This window comes from Microcaecilia unicolor, chromosome 3, assembly GCF_901765095.1.
Source record: "Microcaecilia unicolor chromosome 3, aMicUni1.1, whole genome shotgun sequence".
Taxonomy (NCBI): domain Eukaryota; kingdom Metazoa; phylum Chordata; class Amphibia; order Gymnophiona; family Siphonopidae; genus Microcaecilia; species Microcaecilia unicolor.
Genome location: NC_044033.1, coordinates 122878805 through 122894830, shown reverse-complemented (window position 1 = coordinate 122894830; position 16026 = coordinate 122878805). Strand labels below are relative to the sequence as shown.

Here is a 16026-nt window from a genome sequence, read left to right as displayed (position 1 = left end):
ATAAAAGTATCCCCCCTTCCCTTCCCTCCTCCCCCCCCCCCCCCCCCCCCCCCAGTCTCTTCATTGTTCTATGGTTCTCTTTGGTGTATCTTCTTTATATTTGAAGCTTCGGGCCCGAAGAAGCCCGAGTTTGCAGAGTGATTTCACCTCATTGGCACTATCAATTGCGGAGCATCTAAGTCAATTCCCGCTTGGGATCTCCAAAGCTTATATTTGTCCCAGATTTTGGTAAACTGAATCAGCTGATTGTTCTTCATCCCTGTGAGCTTTGCCATTGGATACATATAGTCCATTTTATGTAAACCTTTGACAATTGGGGGAGCCAGCGATTGCTTCCAGGCGGCAGCCAGTGTAATCTTTGCCGCTCCTAAAAACATGGAAGCCAAACAGTGAAGTGGTGTCAGAAGTCCAGGAGGGCGAAATTGCAATAAGCAGTGGTCCATCGTTTGTGGATATTCTTTGCCCAATATCTGTTTCAATAACTTAAGACATTCCTGCCAATAAGGTTGTATCTTTGGACATGACCACCATATATGTTTCATATCCCCCCTAACGTGACATCCCCTCCAGCATTGGTTCGAAGAGCCTGGGAACATTTTCGCTACTTTATGTGGGGTATAGTACCATCGGTAGAGAATCTTATATCCATTTTCTATCATGGAACTTCTCACCGATCCCTTTAATAGAAAGCCTATCGCCCTTTCCAAACTCTGCAGTTCATGTGTAGCCCCTATATCTTGTTCCCATTTCTGTATGTATTGCTGAATTGGGGTTTTATATGAGAGTAGTGCCGCGTATATTCTTGACACACATCTTTTACGATTATTCCCTCCCATGGCCCGCTCTAATTCTGTTTCCTCCTTCTGTAGCTCCCCTTTGGCTTTTCGAAGAATATAATCTCTAATTCTAGTGTAGTATAACAGGTGATGTGCTGGGAGATTAAATTCGTCTTGCAACTCATTATACGAACGTATTGCCCCCTCTTCCCATATTTGGTCCAATTGTCTAAACCCTCTCTGTCTCCATTGCTTATATATTTTGTCTCCCTCTTCCCATGAAAATCCCAGTGCCCCTTGTATATGCATTTTACGAAAATATGTTCTCTGTGGACAAAATTGTTGGCGTAATGTATTCCATGTCATTAATGGGTATGCAACTGCTGGGGGTAGCAATGTTGCCATCACCCTAACCCGTCTACTGGGGAGCCAGAGTAATGCTGCTGGGTGATTAAGTCCCATCCAGTGTTTTTCAATTTGTAACCATGGTTTGTCTTCCTCAGTAATCTATGCTGCTAATATTCTTAACTGTGCTGCTTGAAAGTACCTAAAGAAATCCGGCACTCCCATTCCCCCCTTTTTTTTAGGCTGGTATAGCATTTCTGCTTGCACTCTAGGCGGCTTATGTTTCCAAATGAACGCAAATGCTTTTTTCTTCAGTTGTCTAAAGAATTTTTTGGGGATTTGGATTGGTAATGCTATGAAGAGGTACAAGATTTTGGGTAACAACATAATTTTTATTGCTTGTATCCGGCCTATCCAGGACAACTCCAGCCCTTCCCACCTCTCTAGTTCCTGTAGTATTTCCTGCACTTTACCTGGGAAGTTTACCTCGAAAAGAGTTTTTAGGTTAGGTGTCAAATTAACTCCCAGATATCGGATGGAACACTCTGTCCATCTAAATGGGTGGCATTCTTGTAACTTATCCCTGTCCTCTGCATTTACATTTAAGCCCAATATCTCTGATTTTGTCATATTTATATTAAATCCTGCTATTTGCCCAAATTGCCCCAATGTTTGTTCAATAGTATATAACGATCTATGAGGGTCTGTTAGAGTCAAAAGGATATCGTCAGCAAACAACATAATTTTATGTATATAATGACCAATTTGGATCCCATGAATTGCCTCATTTGTTCTAATTACCTGGGCTAATGGCTTCATTGTGAGGGCAAAAAGCAGGGGAGAAAGTGCACATCCCTGCCGTGTCCCCCTGTCTAATTTTAAAGTAGCCGAGCATTCTCCATTTATAATCAATTCTGCTAGCGGCTTATCGTATAAACGCTGTAGCCATTTTATATATCGGCCCGTCATTCCCATTTTATGTAGGACCTCAAACATATAGGGCCAGTGCATTCGATCAAACGCTTTCTCAGCGTCAAGAGAAAGCAAAATTGTTGATTGTTGTGTGTTATTTGCCTCTTGTATTAAATGCAGTGCCCGTCTAATATTGTCAAACGTTTGTCTACCTTCTACAAAACCCGTTTGATCATTCTGCACCAATTCCGGCATAAGTCTCTGTAATTGCCTGGCCAGAATTTTCGTGAATATTTTATAGTCTGTATCTAAAAGTGATATAGGTCGATATGATCCACATTGCAGCGGGTTTTCCCCAGGTTTTAGGAGAATACTAATATGAGCTAAATGCCATGAGTGAGGCAATTCTTTTTGATGTTCTATCTCATTTAATACCCGAACCAATAAAGGTGCCAATAATTTCCCAAAACATTTATAGAATCTATTCGTGAACCCATCAGGTCCTGGAGCCTTACCGTTAGGTAAGTTATGTATTGCTCATTGTACCTCTTCCAATGTAATGGGTGCAGAGAGTTCATCATTTTGAGTTGGGTCGATTCGAGGGAGCTCTATCCCTTCTAAGTAGTCTTGAATTGCTTGTGGTCTTGTGTATATCATCTGTGTATAATTGTTTATAGAAAGTATAGATGGCTCGCTTAATATCATCAGTTGTAGTCAGTCGCCGCCCTGTGTTATCTTCTATTGCATGTATGTGGTTTTTCATCTTTTGTTTTTTTAGTTTATATGCTAATAACCGGGAGGCTTTATTGCCAAATTCGTAATATTGCTGTTGTGTTCTTTGAAGTGTTTCCGCTACTTCTGCTAACTGTAGGTCACGAAGTTCTAATTGTACTTGTTGACATTGTTGAGCTGCACTTGCTGTATGGGTCCCTTTGGCTATGGTATGTTGTAGGTGTTCAAGCTCTACATGTAGTTGTTGTATTTTAAGTTGTTTTTGTCTCAATCTATAAGTATGTAATGATAGAATACTTAAACCAAGCTGGCGCATGGATGATAGTATATTAGCAGACCCAAATGTGATCAAGCAATTAGAAACCAACATCCAAAATTATATCGTACATAATGACACGGGAGACGTGAGCGACAACATATTATGGGAGGGACTTAAAGCAGTCCTTAGAGGACAGATTATATTTGTTGTAGACCTTAATGTTAGCGTAAGGGGCGCATGATCAGACCAAGTTCTGCTCTGTATTTGTACCCCTTGTACTCTCTGTATCAAACTTTGTCCTCCCAGCCATAGGTCAATTCGTGAATACGATGCATGCACCGCCGAGTAGTAAGTATAGCTGCGTGACATCGGGTTATAATGTCGCCATATATCTGTCATCTGCCAATAGTTTATAAATGTGTGCAGTTTTGCTCTATCCTTTCGAGCATAACGCACCCCCACATTTGAATTATCCATAATGGGGTGCAGAGTGCGATTAAAATCTCCTCCTATTATCAGTTCCCCGTCAATATATTTTGCTAATACTTCCGACAGCTCTCCATAAAAAGAGCCTTGTTTCTCATTTGGAGCGTATATATTCAACAAAGTAAAAGTCTCCGCTCCCAGTCGTATGTTTAGCAAAATGTATCGCCCTCCCTTATCCCTCACTGTCCGTTGTACTTGCCAGGGCAACCTCCCCGCTAGGGCTATCATGACTCCCTTTTTTTTCTTTTCAATGTGGTTCGATGCAAAATATATTTCCCAGTACCCTCCATGTACACACAGTTTTTCGTGTGTAGGTAATAAGTGTGTCTCTTGGGCAAATATCATATCTGCTTTTAATCTAAGTGCTTCTTTAAAGAGGAGTTGCCGCTTTGCCGGTGAATTAAGGCCTTTCACATTGATAGTCATTAATTCTATTGTTCCCATCATTCCCAAATAAAAAAAAAAGAAAAAAGAGACAATACTCCCATTCTGTGGTTACTCACTCTAGTATGTTGACTACCAGGAGATCCTATCCCTATTGAAATTATTATTCGCAATATATTCCCCTTCCCCCCCAACATCCCTTCCCCTAACCAAACTACACCTTCCATAACTAGGTCAGGTGTTTCTGGAGTCTGGCAACATCCCCGCATCCCACCCTGAACTCCTATCCTTTATCATCTAACACATTTCTGTACTGTACCCAAACATTGAATTTAACATCACATCTAGTATCGCTCTAACCATTAAATTTGGTATATCAATTAACATTTTAAACTTTACTTGTAGGAACTCATGCTTTTTACCAAATATTAAATCTTAACTGTGAGGTTACAAGAACCCTCACTCACTGTTCAGTGTTTAACTCTGTCAAACAGGTTATGACCTCTTTCTCTAGGCCTTTACATCCATTCTTAAGTTGCTGCCAGTTCTCCACGGCTCAATATTGTGTCAGATCATTGGAGCTGCAGTCTGCCTTTCCCTGCCGACGTTCTTTGCCATCTGGGTCTATCCACTTGTCCCGATCCTGTTTTATGGCTGATCTCGTTCGTGGTGCTCCATTCTTGATCGGGGAAGATGGCTGCTGCTTCTTCTGTTCCTCTTATCTGGTGGAGTTTACCCTCTTTGTAGAACCGCAACGCGAAGGGGTAGCTCCATCTGTATTTGATATTTTGGCAGCGAAGATATTGTGTGATTGGACGCAGTTCTGCCCGCCAGCGCAGCGTGGTACTTGCCAAGTCTTGGTAGAGTTGGATGCGATGTGTGTCCCATGCGAATTCTGGGTGTTCCCGTGCTGTTTGCATGACTTTCTCTTTGATTTTATAATCCACAAAACATGCTATTATGTCTCTTGGCTGGTTATTCCTGGTTGTTCCCAGGGATCTATGGGCCCATTCTATTACAATATCTGCTGGGTCTGTTGTAGTTTGTGATTCTTTCAGGAGCGTACTTGCCACTTGTTGCACAGTTAATTCACAGTTTGAATACTGTGGGCTCTCTGGAATACCGCGGAACCTGATATTATGCCGTCGGCTCCTATGCTCGATGTCTTCCAGCTTGTCCCATAGTTGTTGGAAAGTCTTCTTGTCCTCCCCTTTCTGTTCCGTTATATTTTGTATCAAGTCCATTTGTTAATCTAAGCGATCTTCCGTTTTAGCCACACGCTGCCCCAAAGCTGTAATCTCACCACGGAGATCCTCTCCCAGCGTGTTTAAGTCAGTTCGCATTGCTTTGAGCTCTCCTGTAATTTCTTTCAGCCATTCACGGATCTCAACCAGTGGCTCTGTCTCTTCCACTATCGCTTCATCAGGCGTGAAGAGCGACTGCGAGCTTTGCATCGCCTTCTGCGTCGACTTCTTGAATGTTCGCTCCTCTGCCATTCTGTTCCCCTTCGGGGCGGTCTGCGATAGCACCGTATTTGGGCCTGTATAAGCAAATCCCGCTAAGGATTGTTTGGACGCTCAAGCGGTCATATTCAACTTGTTCCCGCGTCGTTCCGCCGCTGCTCCAACCCCTGCGCTATGCTTTAGTCGTGAGTTAGACGCTGTATTTCTTGCTTTTAATGGTGGGACCGCCGGAGCTCTTCACTCAGGCAGCCATCTTGGTGCGGTGACGTCACCAGCCTCCCTGGAGCAGTTTTTAATGGGTGCAGTGCACTTCAGGCAGGCAGACCCAGGTCCATCCCCCCCCCCCCCCCCCCACCTGTTACATTTGTGGTACTAAGTGTTGAGCCCTCCAAACCCCCCAAAACCCACTGTACCCACATGTAAGTGGCCATAAGGGCTATGGTAATGGAGTAGAGGTGTGGGGAGTGGGTTTGGGGAGGATTTGGGGGGCTCAGCACCCAAGGTGAGGGAGCTATGCACCTGGGAGCTTTTTTTGTATTTTTTAAACATTTTTAGAAATGCCCCCTAGGGTGCCCTGGCATGTGAGGGGGACCAGTGCACTAAAAATGCTGACTCCTCCCACGACCAAATGCCTTGGGTTTCGCCGGGTTTGAGATGCCCGGCATTTTTTTCCATTATCACTGAAAAACAAAACCAGCGATCTCAAACCCAGTGAACTCTGGCATTTGGCCGGGCTAAACCGTATTATCGAAAAAAAAGATGGCCGGCCATTTTTTTGATAATACGGTTCCGGCCAGCTGTTGCGCTGCCGGCGATCTATTTCACCAGCGACGTTCGATTATGCCCCTCTACATGATTTTGTAGGCCAATTGCAAACAACAATAAAGGATGAAGGAAGAAGAAGAATATTGAAATTTAACTACGTAGCATTGGTCCTCCCCTAATGAGCTTTCAGCAGAATGTTAAACAGATGGAGGTAATAGACAGGAAAATTGAATCTTAGTCCTTAGGTTTACAGTTCTGTGCTCTGGTATTTGCCAGCCAAATTCAGAAATCTTTGGACCTGCTTAGCTCAGCTTTTTTTTTTTTTCCACCGACACAGATTGGGATACAAGATGCAGGAAATCAAGTTCGTTGTTTTGTTTTACTGAACCCTGAATGGTCTCCATAATGTGCAGTTAAGCAGAGTTCCTTAAATCATGATTACCTCATCATTCCCACACATACAGGATATTATATCCCAGGATCAAATGAAGGAAACCTCTCCCATTATCCTAAACTATTAGCTTTTGTGGATGAACCAGATTGTTTATTTCATTATTTTTCTACTTCTTCCAAAAGCTTTTAAATGTGTTTTGGGTGCTGTTCAGCTCACCTTTTATTTCATCTTGAATAAAAATTAAAAGAACTTGTACTGATTGGGCAAGTAGAATGTTATGTTGTTGGCAGAGGTGCATGTTAATGTGACATCTGAAAAAAGCTTTACTTCTGATGTGTATTTACTGGCAAGAATATAGTGAAATAGTTTTGTCACATCTTTGTTTATTCAGTTACTTAATACACCACCCTTTCATACTGAGAACAAGCAGTTCACAAAAGAAAAAGCTAATACAGTAAACAGTATAAAATAAAGGTATAGTAGCATTAAATGTTATCAGATAACTGCATGGACCCTAACAGAGACATGACAATAAACAGAAGGAATGGATGAATAACAATATAGAATAACATGGTATTAAGGCAGAATAAAATTGCAAACCTAGGGCAGGATGAGACAAGACATATGCATGTGGTTAAAAGCCACCATGTATCATGCAGCCAGCCACCGCATCCCTCAGCCCAAACTTTCAAAAGCTGTCTCGATGAAGAAAGTTTTGAGATCTGTCTTGAATTTCTTGTAGGAGATCTTGAGGCAAAGATAAGTTGGTAAGGCATTTCAGAGTGAAGCAGTAGCAAAGAAAAAAGCAGAACATCTGTTGAATCCAGACAAGCATGAGAGACAGGGGGAATCGACAAGAGGTTGCCATGTTGAGATCAAAGACCTAACAGGATAAGAAGATAGGATAAATAATGTGAAATACCAGGATAAAAGGCCTTGTATACCAAGGTTAGGATTTTAAATCTTGTTGTATAAGCTACTAGAAGCCAGTGATACTTGACAGGCAGGGGCGTTACCTGATCAAACTTGCATGTATTACAGAGTAACTTGACTGAGATATTCTGAGTAGTTTGAAGACATTTCAGTTCTGAACTTATTAATTCCATTATGGTAGTCCAGGCTAGAGATAACCAGAATAACAAGCAGTGTGCACAAGAATCCAAAAAATGGAACTGGGGCACCTGAGGGTGTAGAAAGATGACCTATGACTGCTGAAATTTGAGACCTCTTCTGCAGATGTTAATGGAGTTGGTGAGAGGGACTGGCAAAGGAACAAAAAACCTGCTTGTGATCCACATAGCAGTGGCTTTATCAGGATTTAATTTTAGATAATGACCTGTAGGCCAGTGATAATACTGCACTTCTTTCCCACCAACTCACTTCTTTATCATCACACTTCCACCACCAGTCATTTAATACAGTATCTTCGTGGCCTCAGTTGTGCACATCGCCAGTCTTTAATAATGGCAATGCATCCTGCACACAATTCACATGATTTATTAATATATTTACTTTCTTATAAAACTTTGTTTCTTATTTCAATATATTTTCAAGTACTCATCTTAGTTAGATGTATCGGACCCAGGGGCTGATGTTACGCCCGACATGCACGTTTCGCCCTATTACAGGGCTGTTTCAAGGACTGACCCCTAAATAAGATAAAAAGAATATACTTTAGAACCACAACCTCCCTTTCATGGTACGTCAATAGAAATACATACAATTAAATTCTTCTATTGACCCTCTGTCTTACCTTTCGCTGTTTAAGCGCCGGCTCAGCTTTAGATTACCGGGTTCTTCCCCTACAAAGATGGCAGCGGCATCTCATATCCTCCTTTTTGGCCCCTCCTTTTTGTCACCTACCTACGTTTTGGTCTCTGATTGGACAGAACAAAATTTTTCTGGGCAGAGCAAAATTTTTAATCTCTAATTGGACAGAACAAAGTTTTCTTACATAAGGGACGCCCACTCTAATTCGCCATTTAAACCGGAGGGTGTAACTGATTGCAACATAAATATATATCGCTGTTCTTTGAAATTGAGTAATTTATTTACTGACTCCCCCTCCGTCCCTCTTGTTCTGCCCAATCAGAGAAGAACCCGGTAATCTAAAGTTGAGCTGGTGCTTAACTGGCGAAAGGTAAGACGGAGGGTCAATAGAAGAATTTAATTGTATGTATTTCTATTGAAGTACTGTGAAAGGGAGGTTGTGGTTCTAAAGTATATTCTTTTTGTCTTATGTAGGGGTCAGTCCTTGAAACAGCCCTGTAATAGGGCGAAACGTGCATATCGGGCATAACATCAGCCCCTGGGTCCGATACATCTAACTAAGATGAGTACTTGAAAATATATTGAAATAAGAAATAAAGTTTTATAAGAAAGTAAATATATTAATAAATCACGTAAATTGTGAGCCTATGAAGAATTGTGTGCAGGATGCATTGCCATTATTAAAGACTGGCAATGTGCACAACTGAGACCACGAAGAAAGAGTAATGATATGTATTAAATGACTGGTGGTGGAAGTGTGATGATAAAGAAGTGAGTTGGTGGGAAAGAAGTGCAGTATTATCATAGTTAATCCCGCAGTGAAGAACGAACTAAGATTGCCACTGTGATAAGTATTTCTGTAGGCCAGTGAGCCATGGCATCAAGGCAGGTGGTAAGCACCTCAAGGTTATGGGCAGTTGGATTGGTATTTGTAAGCAGCTGGATGTACTCTGCATAGAACTATCTGCATATTCTGTGATCTTGGACGTGTAGCTAAGGGGCTTAAGAACAGGTTAAAAAGTAGCAGGACCAATATGGAGCCCTGCAGAATGTCAAGCACTAAAGCATAGGAGGCCAACAGAGAGAAATCCTGGGATACATAGAAGGAGTGATTTTGAGAAAATGAAGAAAAGCAAGATGAAATTTGGCCACCAGTGCCAAGATCTGTCCCAAACGTATAGGAGGAGGAGAAGGTCATGGTTGGCAAAGTCAAAGGGGTAGGAAAGGTCTTAAAACATATGTTAGATTTTTTTTTAAACTATATATGTGGCCTATTGCGCAAAAAGGTACCAAAAGTGGGATATATAACTTATTTATACTACAAGATAGAGGGATATCAACTGCATAATCCCACCAAATTTCAGCCTCAGGTATGGACTAATTATGCCTTTAAAATGTTTATCAATTTTTTTTTTTTTAAAAAGTGGCCTCAGAATTCACATTTTAGGGACTAGCAGTTTTTAGACTGTAGAACATGAAAAACATCGAAGTTGTGAAAATTAATCTCATTCTACTGCCTCTATAGTACACAAAACTTTCAAAACTGAATGTCGTCCAAATTTATCCCTCCAAACTTTTAGAGCCTTTATCTCTGTTATTTGTAACACTACTTTTTCACTCAGCAGATCACTTATACCTAACATTAAGTGATCACTACCTACAAAACCTGTCCTGTAAGATGGTTTATAAATTCAGGATGCTTATCAGTCATACTGATCAGTTGATATATATGAAATTGGGATAAAATAGTAAAATGGCAGCTGCAGATACACTGTTAATACTTTGAGTAACAAAACTCCTAATTTAAAAATAAAGTCAGCACTTATTAAATTATTTACACAGAATTAGTCTGTTCCATTCAAGATAGCCTAGATTCCGAATGTATCAAAGACCTGGGATCATTTTTTTTCTTTTTGTATGTTAGATTAAAACAACTAACAGGGCCTTGTATTTAAGATTAGCACATGTAATCTTCAGCAGGGCTCATAGGAATAAAATGCACTAATCTTTAGTAAAAGGCTCCCTAATATTTTGAGACATGAAAGGTCATTTCTTTTTTTCAATCTTTAGTTCATTTTGCTTGAAGTTTTATGTATAAATAGAATATGATAGCATTGCATTGACCAAGGTAGCATTTGTTCAGAAAGATCAAAATTCTGTTTCATTATAGAAGAGTAAATGATCATTTCATCAATCTTAATGATTAATATATTTCTAACAGAAGATTATTTTCTTTTCCATTCAGTACAATGTAGAGGAAAAGTGAAGTCAAGACTATAATTTAAAATATTCAGGATTTTAAATAGAAATAAAAACTATTTCTCTGTTACCTAATTAGAAAAAACATTTTTTGTTACATTTGTACCCCGTGCTTTCCCACTCATGGCAGGCTCAATGCGGCTTACATATACTTCTTTGAACCTGGGGCAATGGAGGGTTAAGTGACTTGCCCAGAGTCACAAGGAGCTGCCTGTGCCTAAAGTAAACAAAATCATTATTTGAGATCAGCTATGAACTTAAAATTGAAAAAAAGATATTTTTTTCAGTAGTTGATGGTCAAAAAATATTTTTGTGTTTCGGTTCCTCCCTTCGTCAGCAGTCTGCGCAAAAAAACGAATGTATATGATTACCAGTGATAATATAATGGGAGCACAGCCCACATTGCCAAATAATGTATGGATCGAATATCAGGAGATAACTGCTGAATAGAAAGCTACACAATATGCACTATCAACCTTTTTCCTAAGTTGATAACGACATCTCTATAGTCGATGACCTAACTTATGCTACAACTCACTTTATCACTTAGAAACCTCTATGCAATGTCATAATGCATTACTCTGTACCATGTATGAATGCACTTTAATGCAAAATCATTTGTATGCATTACTAAAATTTACTTTCCCGTACCATGAATATATACACCCAAATGTATTACTATCTGAAATTCTGTACCCGGAATGGTGATCGCCATCACGGCATAATGTAAGCCACATTGAGCCTGCAAATAGGTGGGAAAATGTGGGATACAAATGCTACAAATTAAAAAAAATAGCAGTAAATCTGTTATCTACAAATGTAATTTCAAGACTGTACAATTAATTGTGGATACAATAAAGACTTGAACTGTGTTTTCTAGTTCATTGCTTGGTCATTCCCACTTGTTTTTTCCTGCTGACTCCGTGGGATTGATTGTCTTTCTTTTCAGAAAATATTTTTGGCATATTATTTTCTCTGAGGACAAACAGGACATCATTTACCACAGATTGGGTGACATCACTGATGGAGCCCTGGTACAGACACGGCCTAGTTTTCTAAAACTTCTAGAAGTCTTTGGTAGCCCTGACCACATGTGCGCGCATGCTTTCCCGCCCCTCTCAGTGCATGGGACTAGCAGACATCTTCCATGGAGCTGAGAGGTTGATTTTCAGTTCTTTTCTCAGCAGGGCTATTTTTTTCCTTTTTTAGCCTTCCTTGTCTTTGTGGCTTTTTCATATGAGTAGCATGGGAGCCATTCCCTTCCTTTCTTTTATATTTGTCCCCTTTAGTACTTTTAGGGGTCCTTTTACAAAGGTGCACTGGCGTTTTTAGCACATGCTAAAAATAAGTACACGCTAAACTTTAGAGATGCCCATATATTTCTGTGGGTGTCTCTAGCATTTAGTGCGCTCTAATCATTAGCACACACTAAAACTGCTAGCACCCCTTTGTAAAAAAAAAATTTTTTTTAACCCTTAGGTTTTTTATCCTGTTTATTGCCTTTCTTTTTCCACAGCTTGGTGACCCACTTAGCCTGAGCTGTCTGATTGGGAGGTTGTCTTTTAAGAAAGAAAGAGAAATCATTTAACTGTTTGATTTATCTTTAGCTATTTTTACACCTATGTCACAAAACGTTTCCCAGTGGTTTTAAGAAGTGTTCTTGGTGTGGCAAGACTGACCCTCACAACTGATGCTTGATATACCTTGGACCCCACCAAAAGGCCTCTAACTGTAAACTCAAATGCAGAGAAGATCCCAAGAGAGTTCTGAGGCCTTCACAAGAGATTCTTTAGTGTCTTTTTGTGGGTCTAAGTCTTGCTCGTTGGCCTTCATCAACACCAGTGTCCCGTTGGGCAAAGGAGCTGGTGCTAACTGAGCTGCTGGTCCTTTCCAGCCCATCAGAGGAGATAGTCCCCACTGAGTGTGCAGGAGAGGGCCCATCCATTGGTGCTCCTGCCTAGAGTCTGGTCATGAGTCCAGTGGTCTGAGGTAGGAACAGACTCAGCCTTTTTGTGAAGAGTACTTTGCTGAGTCTGATACAGACCACTCTTGGTCGTCTGATATAGAACCAGAGGACCTCTCAGAAGAGGAATCTCTTGATCTGCCATCAGACCCCTCTCCACCACTGGAAAGGTGAACATTTTCCCCAGATGACCTCTCCTTTGTCATCTTTTTAAGGGAAATGGCTGAGTCCTAAGAAGGTGGATTTTACGTACAGAGTTCTGAAGCCTCCGGGATTTGAGAAGTAGCAGCTTCCTCACCATTCTATGGTGGTCATGTCTACCCTCAAAATGGCCATAAGCTCCAGGACCCATGCCTCAGCGATCCTGGGGAAGGATGATCGGACTCTAGAGCCTTTTGGGAGGAAGGTTTTCCAGGGCTCTATGCTTATTTCCCACATACAGTTCTGCATGAGCTGAGCTTCCACTTGAAGAGCTTGGTGCGCAGTGTGGAAGAATTTGTAGCCAAGCTGAAGAAGTGTCAATAGCATATGACCTGAACAACTGAAGATGCTTTTGATATGACATCCAGAGTTTTCACCTTACATAGTGACATGTGCAGACTTGCCTGGCTGCATTTTTTTCAAACCTAGAAGGATTGGTTCAGGATAAATTAGTAGATGGCCCCTGCCAAGGTGACAATCTTTTTGAGGACAAGGTGAAAGAGATCTCTGACCATATCAAGAAGCATTCTGATATCCTCAAGCCCCTGTCTCTGCCCACTCCTCTTGCAACCTCCTCTTAGAGGTTTTCAGGTAGTGGTCAGAGGAGGACCTACTACTCTCAAATGCATAGATTCACCCAATCTGTCCACCTTACCCAGCAGTCCTAGAATTCCTGCTTGGCAACAGTGGACCCAGAAGCCCCAGCCAGCTCCACAGTCAAAGCAGGGAATGAGCTTTTGACTGACTCCAAGAGAGCATAGTCACCATAAAAGTTACCACACCTGACGGATTACCGATCAGTAGAAGGCTGAACTTTTTCCATACAAGGTATCCCCTGATAATCTCAGACCAGTATATTCTTTAAATAGTCTGGGGGGGGGGGGGGTTACACCCTGCATTGGTGAGAAACTCCCTCCAAATTGCCCACCGAGAGCACCAAAGGTTTAGCTGTCACCACCAGGATGTGCTTGCAGAGGAACTCTCTTCTCTTATACAGGCCCGTGCAGTTGAGCCCTTACCACCAGGGAAGGTATTCTATTCCAAGTGCTTCCTCGTGCCCAAGAAAATGGGGGATTTCGTCCTTTCCCAGACCTAAAGGCCCTGAACAAATATCAGGGCAAAGAAAAGTTCAGGATGGTTTCCTTGTGCAATCTTCTTCCCATGATTCAGGAAAATGATTTCCTATGCTCTCTGGACTTAAGGGATACTTAGACTCACATACAGATACATCCCAGTCATAGGATGTATCTCAGATTTCAAGTAGGGTAACACCAGTACCGTGTCCTGCCTTTTGGCCTTGCAGCCAGTCTGAGTCTTCACACATTGCCTTCTAGTAGTCGGTATCACTATGCAGACTTGGCGTTCATGTGTTTCCCTACCTGGACAATGGACTGGTGAGGAGTACATTGCAGGAGGGTGCTGAAGAATCATTGTGGACAACCATTCAGGTGTTCGAGTTACTAGGATTCATTATAAACTACCAAAAGTCCCATCTACTTCTAGTTCAGCAGTTGGAGTTTAATGGAGCCTTGCTAGACACGGTTCAGACCCGAGCCTTCCTTCTGGCCTTTAGAGTCAGTGATGTGATTGACATTGCTCATCAGGTTCAAGAGAGCCAGCAGGTCTCAGCAGATGTTGAGATTGCTGGGCCACATGGCCTGTACCATACATGTCACACCTCCATTTGAGGCAGACCCAGTGGACCCTAGCTTCTGAGTGGTTTCAGGTAGCTGAGAACCTAGCGGACATCATTTGCTACTCCGGAGTGCACGGAGTCACTCCTTGGTGGACCATTCTGCCCAATTTGAGCCTGGGATTCCCATTCCAAATTCCTCCTCACCAGACACTGAGAACAGATGCATCCAACCTGTGCTGGGGAGCTTTTGTAGGCTTTACATCAACCTGGAGCTCTGGGCTATTTGGAACGCTTTAGACTTTCAGAGATCAGCTAATGCACCAATTTGCTCTCATTCAAACGGACAATGTACTATTTCAACATGCAGAAAGACATGGGATTGTACCTCTTGTGTTCGGAAGCAGTTGGGATGTGGCAGTGGGCCTTCAGTCAAGGCCATTGGAGCCGACTCTGTGGGTGCTGTGGGTGCTTGAGCACCCTCAATATTGAGAAAATTCCTTGTATGTGTCCAGGGAGGGGTTATTTTCATTGGTCTTAGCACCCCCAATAATTCTGAAAACTTGGCTCCTATGGTCAAGGCCACTTACCTGTCAGGGAAAGACAACAGTCAGGCATAAGACTGAGCAGGGTAATGCAATATGAACATTTCCCAGATCTTCCGAGCTTGGAGCATCCTCTTGGTGTATCTCTGTGCCACTCATCTCAACTATTCCAGACTGGGATCACACTGCAGACTAGCGGTGGATACCTTTCTCCACGATTGTGGAAAGGGCCTTCTGTATGTGTGTCCTCCCATACTTTTCATGGGGAAAACTTTACTGAAACTCAAGCAGGACTGAGGGGCCTTGATCCTTCTCATGTCCTACTGGCTGAGACAGATGGTTCCCTCTGCTTCTGGAGTCTAGATCCATTGAAACTGGACTGCTTCCCAGCCTTCATGACCCAGAACAAGAGGTTTCTTCTACATGCCAACCTCCAATCCCTAGCCCTCACAGCTTGTATATTGAGAGCTTAGAGCTTATATCCCTTCTATTGTTTGAGGATGTCTCCCAGAACCTGCTCGCTTCCAGGAAAGATTCCATTAAGTGGTGATATAATTTTAAATGGAAGAGATTTTTGAAACCGCAAAATGTCTATTTTTTTTTTTCAAAAATACCATTTGTAACAATTTGTTTTGTGCTCTGTGCATTTATCTTTTTGATTTTCGAAAAGAAAAAAAAGTACACGTGAGAAAAACGTAGAAAATCAAGCCATTGGGATGTAGGAGAGGTCCCTCTGACATCCCAGGAGAGCAATGGGGCACCCTGCTGTGGACTTCATATAAATGCTCCCAGGTAGACATCTCACCATTGCTCCCTTATTGTGTCTGCTGAACTCACAGTTTTCACCACAAGTGTAACGGGTAGGCCTGTGTCCACCTGTCTACAGTGCACTGCACCGACCATTAGACTACTCCAGGGACCTATATGTTACTGTAATAGGCCTGTCTATAACATCTGAGGCTGTCATTTTAGGGAGTGGGAGGGGGTCAGTGACCACTGGGGGAGTAAGGGGGGGGGGGTCATCCCTGATTCCCTCCATTGTCATCTGGTCATTTAGGGTTTCTTTTTGTGCCTTATTCATTCTAACAACAAATCTAGACCAAAGAAGTCACCCTGGATTTTTTTTCATTTTGTTCCAT

General features: G+C 41.9%; 1 protein-coding gene across 1 annotated transcript in view; it reads left to right on the top strand.

Annotated features, from left to right (window-relative positions):
- Positions 1–16026, top strand: part of TASP1 (taspase 1) — a 317359-nt gene that overhangs the window by 230071 nt on the left and 71262 nt on the right.